Source organism: Melopsittacus undulatus, chromosome 4, assembly GCF_012275295.1.
Source record: "Melopsittacus undulatus isolate bMelUnd1 chromosome 4, bMelUnd1.mat.Z, whole genome shotgun sequence".
In the NCBI taxonomy this organism is placed as follows: domain Eukaryota; kingdom Metazoa; phylum Chordata; class Aves; order Psittaciformes; family Psittaculidae; genus Melopsittacus; species Melopsittacus undulatus.
Genome location: NC_047530.1, coordinates 90,026,773 through 90,043,820, shown reverse-complemented (window position 1 = coordinate 90,043,820; position 17,048 = coordinate 90,026,773). Strand labels below are relative to the sequence as shown.

The following is a 17,048-nucleotide window of genomic DNA, read 5'->3' as shown; positions in this document are numbered from 1 at the left end:
AACAGGGAAATAATCTGTATTCCTCAAATGTGGACTCCCTGGGGCAAGGCAGAAAATGCTGGCCCTGGTGGGGAGCTGTGCTCCTCTAGAACACTCATTCCCAAGGAGCAGCAAGAGCAAGTCTGTCCCATTCTGCTGTCCTTCACTAATCCAGGAGGACTGGGGAGCAGAAAACCTGCTGCATGCAGCTAATCTAGGATAAGAAAAGGGGCAGCAGTCTTTCACTATGGACAGATTCCAGAGCTACGCTGGGATTGCTGCTCTTTCAGCCACCCCACCACAAAGAGACTGATGAACCCTCAGTCCCCATCCTCCCCAGTATCCCACACATAAAACCAGGGCCACAGTTATCTTTTTCTCCCCTGAGCTCTACCCTTGGTTCACTTTCTCTGCATCAGTCTTTGTAGCAGTGATTTTCTTGGTTTTGCTGCACACCAAACCAGTCTTTACCCTCTCCAACACCTGCTCTAAACCATTTTGCTACCCGATCAACTCACCTCAGGTTTGCAGTGCCAGGTTCAGGCCAGCTCAAGTGCCTGCCCCAGAGCTTGGCAGTGGGCTGCTTCCTCCTAGCCTGTCTCTGGGTGCTGCTGGGAGGCTTGTCCAGCAGCCCTGCTCACCCAGGGTGCCTGGGTGCAGGCAAACTCTGCCCAGCACAAAGTGTTGATGCAAAGTGCTGTGAATTTGACTCCTGAAGGCTGCTTGCACAGGCATCCTGTGGTTATTAATAGCCAATGGCCCAGAGGGAAGAGTCTCAGATAGCACTACTGCCATCCCTGAGGAGAGGGGAAAGGAAAAGGTTGCTCCTCAAGTCTCCTGCAGTCACTGCTTCAGTTCCCAGAAAGACCGCTCACTCCATAGGTGCCTCACTTCTTCTTCCTCTCTTTTTAAATCAACACATTGTTCCCCTTCCTCCTTCCATTGCATTTTAATGCAATTTGTAAAACTTTCTCAATATCCTGTTTGTCATTAATGCCTCAAAAACTCTCTTGGATCTTGCTCTGTTTTATACCTTCCTTCTGCTCCCTTGTCACTCCCATCATTCAACCCAGTGTCTTCAAGACTCTCATGCATAATTTCTAAAATGCCAGGCATTCAGATAATACATCAGAAACCACAGAAGAAAAATAATTGTATGCATGAAGAAAGAAGTAGTAGGAAAACCATAAAGTCTAGAAAGTTATTTACAGAGTTCTAGGAAGTAGCTGTGCAATGTGCATGGGAAACCCAGCAGAATCAAATAGCAAGAAACTAATTTCCTGACTCATGAGAGAAATAGAGTTGATTGCCTGCAATTGGTGTACATGCAAATGACTTCCCTTCTTTAGCTCCTGTTCATTATGAGGCAGCTCCTCCTCTTTTTATTTCTGTACCCAGTTGGGTTATGGTTCTAGGATGAAGGGAATGTATCTCATTTTACTGGATTACTGCACATACCTTTCAGCTTCTATGTAAAGTGGAAATCTGACAGAAAACATAACTTCCTATTTCACATTGGAACAAAATCAAGCTCCCCTCTGAATAAACCTAAAGTTCAACTCAAAACTACTGTGATAATAGTGGAAATTCATTTGTTCAGAGAATTTCAAGCAAAGTTTATGTAAAGGAGTACCAGGAGACAGTCACTTTCCCTTTTTCCTAGGTTTTGCAGTTGGCGTCATTTGCACCAAATGCATATAAAAATTCCCAGTGTGATAAGTGGGTTTAAAGCAGAAAGCATTAACCTCAGTAACTGTTTGGAAGATCCTTTCTAAGAGTGCTGTATCATACTTATGGGCAATAATCAGCCCAGTAATACACTGCTTGGAGTCAGGGCATATATGGCAAATTCCTGGCCTAAAGTTTCCCATTTTCTTTTTGCTTCTACCCATATAACCACTATGTATACTTCATATTGTGCCTGTAGCACAGCTCTTACTCTTCTTGATCTGTATCGACTGTGACACCATGATATAAGATTTCCAGTATCCAAGAGTGCTGCATCCTTCACTAAGCCCAGCAGATACACCAGAATGATGTCTGGCCCAGATCCTGCCCCCACAGTCTCATTCTGGTGATCTGGGATAACTCCCTGGAGTTGTGCCAGTGTAAAACAGGTGCAGGGGATAGCACAATTGAACTGTAAACACCTGCTGCCTGCTCTGGGCACCATCACCAAGCTTCATGCCTGTGAAGGCATTTACATCTGTACAAAGCTGGATGGTGCCAAATCCACAACTGACCATCTGTCCACACTTCACACTGGCCATAGAGGACCAGGTGTTTTGGTGTTGGCCAAGCCCTGCTCATTGCAAGTTTTACAAAGAGTAATATTTTTTCACCATATGTATTTCTCTTGGTTTGGTTTAGCACCATGGTGGGCATTTGCCCAGAGTGCTCAGCGCCTCCTGTAATGTCCAGTTGTGCTCTTTGAGATGCTGCTTTCCTATTCAAGTTCCCTGCATTCTAAACCCTCTTTATTAAGGGTACTACTGCCTGTCTCAAGGGGATGGTATGGGGGGGGCCAGACCATAGTGAAAATAGACAGTGTGCTGCTATATTGCTTAAAATCAGCAAACATTTGCTTCTCCTTTCCCAAAGGCATGTGTTATAGTTACCTGTTAATTTTAAGAAGTTTCTAGCTCTATTTTGGTAATATTCTAAGAAATTAATGTGATTTATGTTATGGGGTAAGAAACTGAGAAATGCAGCTACCACTATATGTCACCTTCTTGCAATCACTGGAGCGATGCTAAAATCTACCTCCTCTCTACTTGCTTCCTGCAGCCTTTTTCAGACCAATTTATAGCTGCTGTATTACTCCTGCAGTCATTTTCTGTGCCTTCCTGAGCAGAAATTACACTTTAGGGGAACAGTTTGCACCAGATGGATATCATATGGAAACCTGCTGGATTTTCAGGCATGGTACATCTCCAAAAGATGATTTAGCCAGGAAGAATGTGGATGCTTTTCCATTCCATGTGCATCACCTGCTGCTCCTCTGCTTCCTCCCACCTCAGAGGTTCACAGCTTCTCCAGCAGCCAGCTGTAGGGAGAGAGGAGCAAAGCAGGCTGGAAGGGAGGAGAGTGCCCCATGGCTAGCTGGTAATTGGAGGTGAGCAGGTAAGAGATGTGAGCCTTCTTATAAAACTGAAGGGAGAACAGGGAAAAGCAACAGCAAGAAGATGAAGAGAAGGCATGTCTAGCATGATGTGTGAGGATCTCAGTCAGGATATGAGCAGACATGCCCAGCAACTAGGACCAGAATCAAAGCACTGAGAGCAATTCAAGGTGAGCTAACTCCAGGAGACAAGACTCCTCTGTGGATACCCAGCTCAAAGGGCAAGAGGCAAACAGGGTTAGGGGCAAGGCCAAAAACCTTGTATGCCACGTCAAGGTCTTGTGTGAGAAGTAGGCAGGGTAGTGAGGAATTGGAAATGAGACAGGTTGAACAAGCATATGAAGGAAAGTTAGCTAGGAGTAGAGAGTTCAGGGCAGGATATTAATCCAGGATTCAGAAATAGGATCTAGAGGCTGAAATGATCAAATGAGGAGATTCCTTTATTCCCTAGATGCTGGTCGGTAGTATTTAGGTTCCTAGGCCAATCATACTCCTCAGAAACTCCAATAGCAAAATCCAAGGTTCAGACCAGTCTCTTATCTAGGTTTTTCAGTGCTTTTGTGGCTGTGACTGTCATCAAGCTGAAATTCTGAGGAGAGCTTGGCCACCTCCTCTTTGAAAGAAAGTGCTATATGAAGTCCTGTTCTGTTGTTGTGACCCTGATCCTTCAGAGGTTATTTTCATCTGCATGTGCATATATACATACACCAGATTAGACACAAAACCTAAGAGTGCAGCTGGAGGGTACTGCACAGAGTGTGAGCCTTGAACCCAGAAGAAATGTCAGAGAGGGTTTATCTTATTAGCATGGCACCAGGATTTATAGGGTGATTTGGATAAAGCCATCTTGTGTCTGACACTTATGCACCAAGGCACATCTTTAAGTGAGATTCTCACCTCCTACTCGACCTTCAGATAAAGTTATATGTCTGCATTTTCAGTCACCAGGCTGAGAACTGAATCCTACTTCTTTCTCCTCTTTATGAACAGTTTCTTCTGAGAAACACTTAGTTCAGTAGTCTAGAAATGGCAGTGGTATTGGTTTAGCAGACTTCACTTTTGCCCAGCCGTGGTGTCAGGTTCAGGATCTCAGTGGCTTTTTCCGCTGAGAATATTGTACCAATCTGATATCTGTGCTATAAGTAATGCCATGAACTCAGCATAGAGAAGAAGTTATGTAGGGCTCTTAGTGTTATCTTACCCACTCATGCTAGTCAATGCTCAAGGTTTCAAATCATGACACACCTGCTTGATGAGCTGATTTAGGTTTGTTTGTGTTTTTGTTTTATTTTTTTGGGGTAAGGCTGGGATTGTGGGATTTACCTGAAGTGTGGTTAGGTTTGGTGGCTAAATTCAGTCTTTGCTTGAGTACATGCAGTTTCAACTTAGTTCAGCTGGGTAGTACACCTGCTATCTGTACAACGTTACAGCACTTCAGAGAGAAGTTTTTAATCATACAAGGAACTGTCTGTATCTCACTGTGATCACCTCCCTCTTTCCAAATATATCCTTTGTTTTAGTGTTAATTTGGTTTTGCACTGCATTCTTGTGCACCTAATTTCAAATGGTCTAACTTCAAATTGTTGATGTCTGCAAAAGCATTTCAAGAGCAGCAGATGAGATCTGTCTTGTTACACAGTGCTAGATGGATACAAGCAGCAGCTAAAATAGGCGTATCAGCAGGGCTGTCTCCTGAGCAGTTTTGATCATGTGGAAGTCTGGCAGTGTCAGTCTGGCAAATAGTATTCACCCTTTTAACTTTCCAAAGATAAAGAATTAAATCTTTGACCCTACTCTCCTTTTTCCCTGGAGTCCAGGACTGATCAGTGCTGAAAGTATTCAGCATTCAGGCAGATTTCAACATGATTCGATCCGTTCTAAAAAAGAGTTGCAGAACTCTTGATTTGGCTTTTTTTTTCTCATTGTTTTTTAAAATATATTATATATAATATTTGTTATTTTGAAATATTTCATATATGCTTAATCTCTTCCAATTTCACACAAACATCAGGAAGATTAGTATTTTGTAGAACTACAATAGGAGAAACTGTTAATGCCAGGTTCTATCCTGCCACTAAGTGTCCTTAATGCCTAAGGAAATATAGGACTGGGACAGCTATGTAGGATTTTATCACAGAGCTGGAGTGTGTGTTGAAATAGCTGACGTGCCCATGGTGTGTTACTTGCTGGGCAGCCTATTAGCCCGCATGCCCTACATGCTACCACCCAGGAATTGCCTCCAAGCCTCTCAGTGCCAAAACTCCCTGGTATGAGGCTGCCCTTCTCCTCTTGTATGTGGGACTGAGCAACACCACATGTGAACGCTAAAAGAGGACAGATTAGGAAGAAAGGATTTCCAAAGATTTTAAACCCTCCAGACTTAATACCACATCAGGCGCACGCCAAAACCCCAGGTAACTCAGAGAAGAACAGTGGCAACATCTAGTGGCCGTCGAAGCTATAGGTCTGTACTGCCTGGGAATATCCTTACTCCTCCTGTATGCCTGTATTTGCCCTGCTGTGCTCTTTGCTGGAGACTTCTCCTTCCATCGTGTGTGATTGTTTGGGAGTAGATATCCCCATTAAGCACCTTACTATTATCTGGTTTAAAACTACTCTCAGAGTAGCTAACTGAAGTAAAATTTATCCCTAGCCTGCTGCATAGCTCTTCAGTAATCCTTTGACTTTGCTTTGGGCCAGTAACCTCAGGGCTATCTTCTGTTCCACCTTTGAAAATCTGTTTGTCTGGCTCCTTCTGACATGTTCTGTTGTGAGAAGAAATGACTCTCACTTGAGAAGATGGTAAGAGGTTAACAGAAAATTTAATCAGAACCCTGGACACAGCAACTGTCCTGCAATGTGTCAAACCATCTGGAGTAGCTCATAATCCTACTATGTCAGCTTTATTAGGCAAAGCAAGATGCAGTCCTAATCTGCAGCCTGTGTATCTGTAGACTTACTGGTTTGACAGAAGCTCAGGTTTCGCAAACATTGCTGCCCCTTTGTGTGTTTCCTGTCCACAAATCAATCAGAAATAGTCCCAAGACCCACCTCCAGACCACTGCATATGGAACCCCTTCTTGTAATTAATCTAAAAAACATCCATAAAATGATACCTGGACAAGTGTCCAAAGTCTGCAGTCTAATCCTACAGCTGACCCCACCATCTCCTGCAGTGCTCAAGAATTACTGTCTGTGGATGATACAAGTCTAAGAAAGGTGGCTTGCTAACGCTTATCCTAAACTGAGCAAAATGAACCCCTTAGGACCCAGAAATTGAAGAGACTTTAACATGAATTAGGTTAGGGCTAGGGTTAGGCTTGGAGCCTGAGGATACAGTGAGATATATTTGATTTTATGACTGATTTGGGCTTCTGATCTCTTGGTTATTATTAAGTTGAATTGTTCAATGTGAATTTAAATTTGGGTTTACCACAACTTAAAAGCTTTTATTGATACCAGATTTAGAAGCAAAGGTTAGAGTTTGAGTTAGAGCAAGCTGAGGGGCAGGCCAGCTGGGGTGCCCCCTAAATTCTTCATCCTGTCAGTATGTGAGTGTATTATAGCCTACAGTGACAATGTTTTGGATCTTGCTGAAGTTCTTACTTGCACGTGGCTTTTTTAATGTATAGGGCGTTAAACTCCTTTTTTTGCCCTGAACATGTGTAGCAATATTTTTTATGATTTTGATTTAATCTTTACCATGTGGAGAAGGCAGTTTCAATTAAATATCTCTTTTTGTTCTTAATCAGCGATGTTTTAATTTATTTGTGTAATTTTGCAGGTGTTAGAACAAAGAATACAAATTGGTACACAGCTGGTATGAAAACATTCTGGGTTTTCCCATCTTGAAACATTATAACTTGGAATTTCAAATTATAACATTATAACTTCACCTGACATTGCAGTCAGGTGAAGTTCCCGATGACTGGAAAAAGGGAAATATAATGTCCCTTTTCAAGAAGGGGAAAATGGATGACCCAGGGAACTACAGACCAGTCAGTCTCACCTCTGTGCCTGGCAAAATCTTGGAGCAGATTCTCCTGGAAGGCATGCTAAGGCACATGAAAAACAACAAGGTGCTTGGTGACAGCCAGCATGGCTTCACTAAGGGGAAATCCTGCCTGACCAATTTGGTGGCCTTCTATGATGGGGCCATGGAACTGATGGACAGGGGTAGAGCAGTTGACGTCATCTACCTGGACTTGTGCAAAGCGTTTGACACTGTCCCACATGACATCCTTGTCTCTAAATTGGAGAGACATCAATTTGATAGGTGGACCACTGGGTAGATAAAGAACTGGCTGGATGGGTACATGCAGAGTTGTAGTCAATGACTCAGTGTCCGGCTGGAGACTTGTAACGAGTGGTGTCCCTCAGGGATCGGTGTTGGGACCGGTCTTGTTCAACATCTTTGTGAGTGACATGGACAGTGGGATTGAGTGCGCCCTCAGCAAGTTTGCCAATGACACCAAGCTGTGTGGTTCGGTTGATATGCTAGAGGGAAGGAATGCCATTCAGAGGGACCTTGACACACTTGTGAGGTGGGCTGATGCCAACCTCATGAAGTTTAACTATGACAAGTGCAAGGTCCTACACCTTGGTGGGAGCAATCCCAGGCACAGCTACAGGCTGGGCAAAGAAGAAATTCATGGTAGTCCTGCGGAGAAGGACTTAGGGGTGTTGGTCGATGAGAAAATGAACATGAGCCAGCAGTGTACTCACAGCCCAGAAAGCCAACCATATCCTGGGCTGCATCAAAAGGAACATGACCAGCAGTTCAAAGTAGGTGATCCTGCCCCTCTACTCTGCTCTTCTGAGACCTCACTTGGAGTATTGTGTGCAGTTCTGGTGTCCTCAACATAAAAAGGACATGGAGCTGTTGGAACAAGTCCAGAGGAGGCCACAAGGATGATCAGGGAACTGGAGCACCTCCCATGTGAAGACAGGCTGAGAAAGTTGGGGCTGTTCAGCCTGGAGAAGAGAAGGCTGCGTGGAGACCTCATAGCAGCCTTCCAGTATCTGAAGGGGGCCTACAAGGATGCTGGAGAGGGACTCTTCATTAGGGACTGTAGTGATAGGACAAGGGGTAATGGGTTGAAACTTAAACAACAGTGGTTTAGACTGGATATAAGGAAGAAATTCTTTACTGTTAGGGTGGTGAGGTACTGGAATGGGTTGCCCAGGGAAGTTGCTCTATCCCTGGCAGTGTTCAAGGCCAGGTTGGATGAAGCCTTGGGTGACATGGTTAAGTGTGAGGTGTCCCTGCCCATGGCAGGGGGTTTGGAACTAAATGATCTTAAGGTCCTTTCCAACCCTAACTGTTCTCTGACTCTGTGATTCCATGAAATACAATTTAAGCCATTGCTAAAAATAAAGTAACTAAAATTAGTTCTGAGTTAAAAATTTACATTAAGAAACTCTGTAGTGGCTTGTTGTTACAGATCAAAATCTGCCACTCTTTTGTTTAGGACCATTGAAACATCAGATACTACTTCCATTCACTAAAGGAATGTTGCCAGTGAAAAGAACAAGAGTTATATAACCTCTCCATCACATTAAAACTGCCTTTTTGCAAAGGCTGGGCAACTCACTTAATATTACTGCACTATCACAAGATAGAATGTATTTATTTATTTATTTACTCAGAGTGCTTTTTTGGTTGTTGTTGTTTTGGTGGTTTTTTGCTTTTGTTTTTTTCCCAAAATTGACATGTTAAATCTGGTTCTGCTGTTAGTTGTGGCATATTTGTCTTGTGACATGTGGCTGAAGCTGGCCAAGTGGGTCACAAAGAATAAGACTTGAAATAATGGGTTGTTACCCCTGCACACCACTGACTCTTGCTCCTTTTCTAGAACTCTCATGGTCATATTATCAAGGTTGTATTATCATTATACCTCTTCCATGTCTGTCCAACTAAGTGTAATTCCTTGAAATGAAAAAGCCAGGTTTACTCCGTTGGCATTGAAAATCAGTTTAACTTCCATTGAGTTTTGTCTCAGACTATAACAGATGTAGCTATTTTTAAGCCTGCTGCCTTTGCTAAGCATTCCCAGTATAGCCAGGTATGTCCCTAGGTGATTGTAACTGATTTCCTGTGGAAGCAAGAATAAGGATGACGATCAGTAAAATAATTTTCAGCAGTCTGAATGGACTTTGCATGTGTCATTATAAAACTTGGTCAAAAAATTCTAGCATGGAATTTGAAATCACGTTTTTCACTATTTCTTCTAAAACTCTTCTGTGTAGGCTGAGTGCTGTGATTAGAAAACTCAGTGCTGGGGCCAGGCAATACAAAATCAGACAACGTTCCTTCCTTCGTTTCTTCTTTGTCAGAAATGTTTAATTTCCTCATTTGATATTGCTGTATAAGCTGTAGGCTGTTGAAAACCTAACTGTAACTCTGAGGACAGTGTGGGTGCCACAGCAACTTCATTCTTTTCTAGAAAATAAAGAAATGCTTTTCAGGGTGGCTTTTCTGGCATCCTGTGCATTCAGGACTTTTTTGTTGTTGTTGGCTCTTTCCCAAGACCACAAAACTGTTCTTATTGTGTGGTTAACCCTGAAAGTAAAGCCCGTTCATAGTTTAAGGCAGAATTAAGTCAGTACAGCAATAATAAGTGGGTGTTTGAATTACATTATTTCTGTGACTTTTCCATAATACTGTGCCTTTTAGGAGTGGAGGTCTAGTGACTTTCATGAGACTAACAAGCAGTTTGCAAAGGATCTCTAGGAATCTCTTGCATGAGGTTTACAAAGTTAGTAAATGGTCATGGGAAATGTTTTGAAAACATTAACGATGAGCAGTATATTACTGCTAAAAGGAAATATTTGCTATTGTCTTTTTTTAGGAGTTGGTAAAAAAACAAATTCTGGTCTAAGACTACAGTCCTTTTCAAGCCAGATAGGCTGCAAATTCCTAAAACTGTAAATTCCTAGGTTACACAAGATATATCAGCAATCCTGTGGAAATGAGTCTAAATCATGCTCTACTTACATGAATAACTTTACTGAAGTGACGCAAATAATGCAGGCCCTGTGTACTCCCACTGGAACCTGTTCTCCCATTGAATTGAATGGAGATGCTATTTGTCTGAATACAGAGTCTGATTTTAGGAGTTTGTTAATACTTTAATAAGAGGGCAACAACAGCTAAACATATGGCAAATCATTTTTATTTTTCTTAGCTATCAAATAGTGGATTGGATTGCATGCTGAAAACATCAGTAAGGTAGGTAAATATAATTCAGAATGCATTACACTTGATTTATCTCCATGTTACAGTATTTCTTCTGAAAGGGTTATAAAATAGGCAAACCAAAGGCATGAGTATCAACCTTGTTGTTGGTTGTCATTTTTTAACACTTAGATAAAAAAGGGGCATTTTATCTTCTCTCTCCTTACAAATGCTTATAACAGAGGGTATATTTTTAGATAAGGATAGGAGAAAGTGTAACTACACTCTTAAAATTTCTTTGCAGCTGGAGAGATGAATCACCAGGAACATGCCAGAACTGGAAGGAAGGGAGAGAAAGAGATCCGCAGAAACCAGGGAAAAGATGTGGCTTCATTTCATCACAAATAGGTTTATTTTATATTTCCTTTCGCTGCCAGATTTGAGACTTAATTCTGTTGTTAGCCAAAGAGGTTATATATTAATTGCTCTCAAGAAATGCAATCCATATTCAAGTCCTGTTACATGGTTATAATTTGCATAACTGTTTTTATGATTAAGAAAAGAATAGAGAAATATTATTAATATGCTCAGAGACTAGTCTGTAGGACTTAAAAGTATATTAATAGTTCCAGTTCTCTAATATCAAAATACAAAGATTCCAGTGATACTGATACTTTAGTTTTACTTAAGAATCTGTTATGTGGCACAGCAAAAATATTAATGCATTGCTGGTTTTCACAGTTAGTTTTCTCATAACCAGATGAACCGGATGGACTGAGCAACAATATTTCCTACATTTATAAACTGTTTTTTCTACAAGCATACAACTTCAAATACTTAGGTTTGTAGCTTATTTCTGATCCCATAGCCAACCTGCTGAGGGATTCTGGGGTACTATGGTTTTGGTGCTAGCATTCGCATCATCACATAGCTCTATATTTCACTATGGTAATAGTAAATAATAGCAACAACAATAATAGTAATAAATACAGTGCTGGTGGTTCCAGTGATCTCTGTTATCTCACAGTCTCTGTTTTCTGAAGATCTGCAAGTCATATGACAAAGTAAACATATCAGGTTCCATGGAAATAAAAAATGCCCAGCTTTGTGTTTGTGAGAAGAGCCAAAGAAAACTAATCCAGCTGCACTCCTGTAATCTCAGCCTTGAAAACCAAAATGGAGAAAAAAAAGTAAAACTTTTTTTCTGCACATAATCTTGGGGTTTTGATTTGTGACTTTCAAATTCTTGAGTTTGGTGTTACTGGAGTTAGTATTAAAGGAAGACATGCCCACCCTTGCCCCTCAGATGAGCAGTAGATGGGAGCTAGTCAACAGCTTGTTGAGTGCACTGAAAAGTGTATTTTCCTCCTTAGCAGGTCAGCATTTTATGTCAGTACCTGGCTCTTGCCAAAAATTTTCAATGTAAGGAAGTGAAATTATTTTATCTGGAGGCTTATATTATGTGACTCAGTGTAGAGGAATTGTTTTAACACAATAAAATCAAACTGGGGATAAAAGTATGAGCCCTGTAGACCATCAAAGCCACAATAATGTGATATGTCCAAATGTATTTGATGTAGAATGTCATCTTACTCAACCACTAAAGGATACCCTTATTAACAATGTCTAAGCTATCTAAGAAAAAAGCCCTTTCCAATTCTTAAGCCTATATTGAACTGTGATTTTTCTTTTTACAGAGGACTCTGGGGTAATGCAAACTGTATTTGTAAAAGTAAATTTGCATGGAAAATAAAGAAAGAAATCCCAAAAGACCAGAACCATCAAGGAATATGACCCAAAGGCTGGCTGCGCTTTGGATTGAAAGCAAAGCATTTTTTTTCTGCTGTTTGATTTTTCAAAGTGCTTTCCGTATTTATGGCAGAAATTGGACTTTTTAAGGATTATTCTATATTTGAAGATTTTCTTCCTTTTTGAAAGCAAGGACCTTAGGTTTTTAACTACTGACACAGTGATACAGAGGTTTACAGCAAATTGAGTAGCTTTGCACACAGAATAAGGTGTCTTAATAATGTGTCAAAATTTTTACTTTAGTTTAGGGAAATAAATACTCAGATATGTGAAAGCCATTTAAGTGTATTTGTGCCTTTGGTGTAAAAAAAATGCTCCATCCTCTCTTTTCCTCTTATGACAATTCCAAGAGTCTTTTATGTTCTCAAAATAGATCTTTGACCCCTTGTTGTACTAAACAGATCCTTAACTGATGCCATCCTTGGAGAGATGTTTCAAATAAGGTTCATAAAAAATAATTATAAATCAAAGTCTATTTGCAATTGAACATTAAAAGGCAATTATTTCATCAGGTTTCTTTTAAATACATGCATTCCTTAATAGCAACGTGTGTGGATGTGGCCAGATTTATCTTAGTACTGAACTGCAGTAACCACAAGGATAAAATTAACCCAGATTGTGTTTGCATTTAAACAGCTGATTTGAATCCAAGCCTGGTCGCGGATGAAAACTGATGCCAAGAATGTTGGAGAGGTCCATTGCAGGACAGAAACTAATGAAATATTTAATATTCAGTGAAATGTTTTGGTGATCACTCTTGCTGATTGAGAAATGGTTTTTAAACTGGCAAAAAAAAAAAACAAAACAAGCACTTTTTTCTTTTTTTTTACAGCTTTTGGTTACAAATTCTGAAGGATCCAGAGCTTCTAAAAAACTGGTACATTGCACAAGCATTCTGCAGTAGCTATCATAGGTCACTTGCTTCCCTCGAAGATGAATTGCAGCAAGGTAGAGTACTGAAAATATTGCTAAATAAATAAAATTTCATCTTCATTAGGATGATAAACTTTCATCTTGGATAGCAATGTAGGAAAAAATATTATTCAGATCTTACTCATGGTTCCACTGCTTTAAAAAAATTAGTGTTTCTCTTTCCCAGATTCCCAAGATGTAAAGGTTCAAATATTCACTGAGCTATCTGACAGGTACATTTTGAGGAGTAATTATAATTTCCTTTGTGCTTACTATCATGCATTAGAAATACAAAAACATAATGGAATACCCATTTAAAAATTCGCTATGCAAAAATTCTATGTTATGAATGTACCATCACACTGTTATAAAAGCAACCTCTTTTTTTTTTTTTCTTTAATAGTGCTTAAAACCTGATCTGTAATATAGCACATAAGCATAATGCTAGGCTGGAACTGCCAGAAATAAATGCCAGCACTTCCGGAAATATTTATAAACCCTATTCATACAAATCTGGGGTTGAATTGCATACATTTATAAAACCACTTATTTAGAGGTGGGAGGAAAATCACTGGCTATCTGTCATTGAAAAATCTTCCTTTCAACTAAAACTGAGAAAAGTTTTACCGATGGGATGGTATCTGGAACTAATAACATAAGCTGTTTAAGCTGCTGTGAACATTTCTGGAAGACTTCTTAGGTAATGTACTAGATCCTAACCCAACTGAAAGTAACTTCAGTTAACTGAATTTATAGTTAAATGACCCTGAAATGCTGCTCAAGTTCTTACTTTCTAGTATCTATGCAATGTCATTGATTAGTAATGAAATTTTCAGTGCTTTAGTGTGCTGGAAGAGACTTCATCTATCCATAAATGGCTACTAATTAATTCTATTTCATTCCTGTTTCATTTTCCAGCTTTCATAATAATTAATCTATTTGGACAGAAAATCAGTGTTTGGATGGTTTTCAGAGCAACAATTATGAAAAATAGGTGAATTAAAATCCTCCAATGTACTCCAACTGGTCTCCAGTTGAAGTAGTGCATGTGAGTATTTCCAGTTGGTTTAAGGACAGTGGGAAGTTGTTTTATCCATAAAAATGATGACTGCTGCAAAGACAAGGCCTAACTTGTTACAGCAACTTAGTCTTCTCTGTATTTTGTCAACTTCAAAAAAGCTGTGAGCAGATTGATGGACATAACTGCAGGCAGTAAAAAAGGCACTATCAAGACAGCTATTGGGGTTATAATTACATCCTCTTGCAATTGCTTTTAAGCACCGTAGTTCGAATTATATGATTAGTATCATATGCTGGGTATGAACATATAATAAGGTTATGAATTTCCTTATTCATAAGGAATAAGATTATGAATTTTGCATTTTAATTTATTGTTTTACACCATGTCCATACTGGTCTTAGCATTTGAGTTTATTCAGTGAAAACTTTTGACTTTTTTATTATGAGCTTATTGTTTCAAATTGTATTTATAGGAGTGTTCGTTGTTCTACCTAAATATTTGTAATAGTGACCTTCAGATATTTATTTTTCCAAATGTAGTATAACAATTATGCATTGTTTTTACACAGTGTCTTTTTTAATATAAGGTTCTATATTGATTGTAGAGACAGTGCTCTTACAGTGCAGTTGTTGAAGAACAACTTCCACTGTGTACAGTGGAATCATATAACCCTAATTTTTATTCTACAGGAAAACGGTACTTTAAAAAAGTCAGAAAAATTTTGTGTTTGTCTGCCGGAAGTCTTAGGGTAAGGTTTAGTTTTGCTTTGCCTCTGTTCTCTTTTCTTACTATATTGAATTCATTGTACATTATTTTCATCTAGGAGCAGCTTATTATAGGTATCTCTAAAACCAGCAGCATAAAAGATTTCAAAGATTAATATTCAGACAGACTACATCAACACTGTTCAATAAATCAATCGCTGTGATGTAGAAGTGATTTCTAAAAAAAACCAAGTTACTAAGTTTTCTTTCTAACTTTGAGCTTTCTGTTGCATAACTTAGAATCAGGTATAGAGATGAAATTTCATGTTTTCTGACATGGCAGCAGAGTAACTGCATGAAGTTAAAAAAGGCAAAACAGGGTAACTGATGAAAATATGATGAGGGGGCGGGACTTGTAAAGTTAGATTAGAATAGACTTTATAAAATGCATTTCTGTGAACAGTGCAAACTGACTGGTCGATCAAATAGAGTTTGGCTTTTCTTTTCATATTTGTCTAACTTTGTTGCCATAAGTTTCCTTGCTACAAGCATGAAGCTTTTGTGGGGATCATGCGTTGTTTGTTTCAAGCCGCATTCCTATGTTGCTCTGGGATGGGGAGATGCCAGCTTCCCTAGGGTGCTGGTGCAGCTTTGGAGCCCAGTGGGAAGGTGCCAAAAATACCAAAATAGACCAGTGGCAAATTATTAACCTAAAGTGGGGCGCGGAGGGGAAGGGAGGGCACAGTAATCTGAATCTGTACAGAGTGTCCTTGGGTGCTGTACTTACTGCAAGAGTGGTTTAATATGGCTCAACTTTATATATCACCTCTTAGTTAAGCTCTGGGCCTAAAGAGACAATCTCTCCTGCTGGCTGCCTAGGAGGTAAGGGAGAGTGAGTCGAGAAGCAAAACAAACAAATGCAAGCTTTAGGCAGTGCTCACATGTGGCTCTAGGAAACCATAACCATATTTGACATAATTTATTATGAACTGCAGTTGAGGGGAGTGCTGGAGTAATCCTGCACATAGTGTAGGGGAAAAAAAAGAAAGCATTTTGCTGCTGGTTTGTTTTATTTACCTCCTGAATGTTTGTATATTAACCACTTGCTGCTGCTTTGGGTAGATGGAAAAGTCAAAGAAGAATAACCGCTCCCATAGTGCGGCCAGGCTGCAGGGCACTGGTGGGGAATGGAACTGCAGTGGGTGTTAAGGGCCCTCCCCATGTTTTCCCAACTGGGTGAATGTGAGAGTGGCCCAAGGGCCCCAGCCAAAGCATGATGGGGATGGGAGGACACACAGCGCCCCAGGCTCAGGGCTGCCTGCCTGGCCCAGGTGCAGCAGGATGCTCCTGGATGTGAAGGGACCAGTCCTGCCTCCGCAGTGGGACAGCTGTGGCACTCTCCCAAACCATCTGCAGCTTGCTAATTTAGCAGAAATTTTTCTTGTCTATTCTTTTTTTCTTCCCTTTTATTTCCCCCTCCCCACCAATTGATGTCCTTTTCTGCGGTTTTCCAGGATGCATCAGCTCAGTGCAGGGGCAGGCAAACAGCAGACCTGTGCATGGGAATATGCAGCTGGAAGAGCAGAGAAGCAAGCAAGGAAGAAGTGAGATGGCCTCTTGCTGGCAGTAGTGAACTGCTAGATTTGCTCAAAGGTCCAAACAAATGTGTCAGTTCCTGGAAAGATGAGCTGGTGCTTTGCTTCTGCCATCCTGTCTGCATCCCATTTCCCCTTTTTTAAATTATTTTCTGCAGGAAACTAAAATAGAATAAACCAGTGGGAGATCTGAACTGGGCTCTGATGTATTAGTGATGCTTGAGTTAGGATTGTGTCAACATTTTGCTGCATTTCCTGCCTTTTCATTTTTTTAAGCAGTGACATGCACTGTGAAAGCTGGAACAAAATGAAGTGCTTCAGTTAGCTCAAGAGCAGAACTGTCTCTTGCTTTAAAACTTCTTATTTTAGACTATTTGTGAATGACAAATAATAAATTAACTATTTTAAGATACTTGTTAACACTCCTCTTCTCTTAGTCATAAGGGGAATCAAATATAAACCACTCCACTTCATAGCAAAGCACCCACTTCAGTTTGTAATCACAGAGAATTTTTACACATGGAAGTCCAAGCAGTCAAACAGGGCTAAAACTGAGGCATTGCTTTACTTTGACAGTCTTGCTTAAAGTATACTATGGACATTCATACACATTAGCAAAAGCATTTGCCTCCTGTAGGCAAGTGAGAACAGCAACAGCAATCAGAGACTGGGCTGGGGTGGAGATGGTCTCTTTCCTCTGTTTTTTTTCTCATGAGAGACTCTATTTCTT

At 40.3% G+C, this 17,048-nt stretch overlaps 1 protein-coding gene and 1 long non-coding RNA gene across 2 annotated transcripts in view; one reads left to right on the top strand and one right to left on the bottom strand.

The window, feature by feature from the left end:
* Window positions 1-661, bottom strand: part of MYOZ1 (myozenin 1) — a 16,141-nt gene extending 15,480 nt beyond the window's left edge. The window contains exon 1 of the mRNA XM_005153862.3: window positions 498-661. The gene's annotated coding sequence lies outside the window, so the exon portion shown is untranslated. The remainder of the gene's footprint in view (window positions 1-497) is intronic.
* The window catches only part of LOC115947283 (uncharacterized), a 21,840-nt gene extending 4,792 nt beyond the window's left edge, over window positions 1-17,048 (top strand). Inside the window, exons 2-6 of the long non-coding RNA XR_004081225.2 lie at window positions 10,582-10,685; window positions 12,919-13,034; window positions 13,917-14,046; window positions 14,709-14,767; window positions 16,238-17,048. This is a non-coding gene — a long non-coding RNA (uncharacterized lncRNA). The remainder of the gene's footprint in view (window positions 1-10,581; window positions 10,686-12,918; window positions 13,035-13,916; window positions 14,047-14,708; window positions 14,768-16,237) is intronic.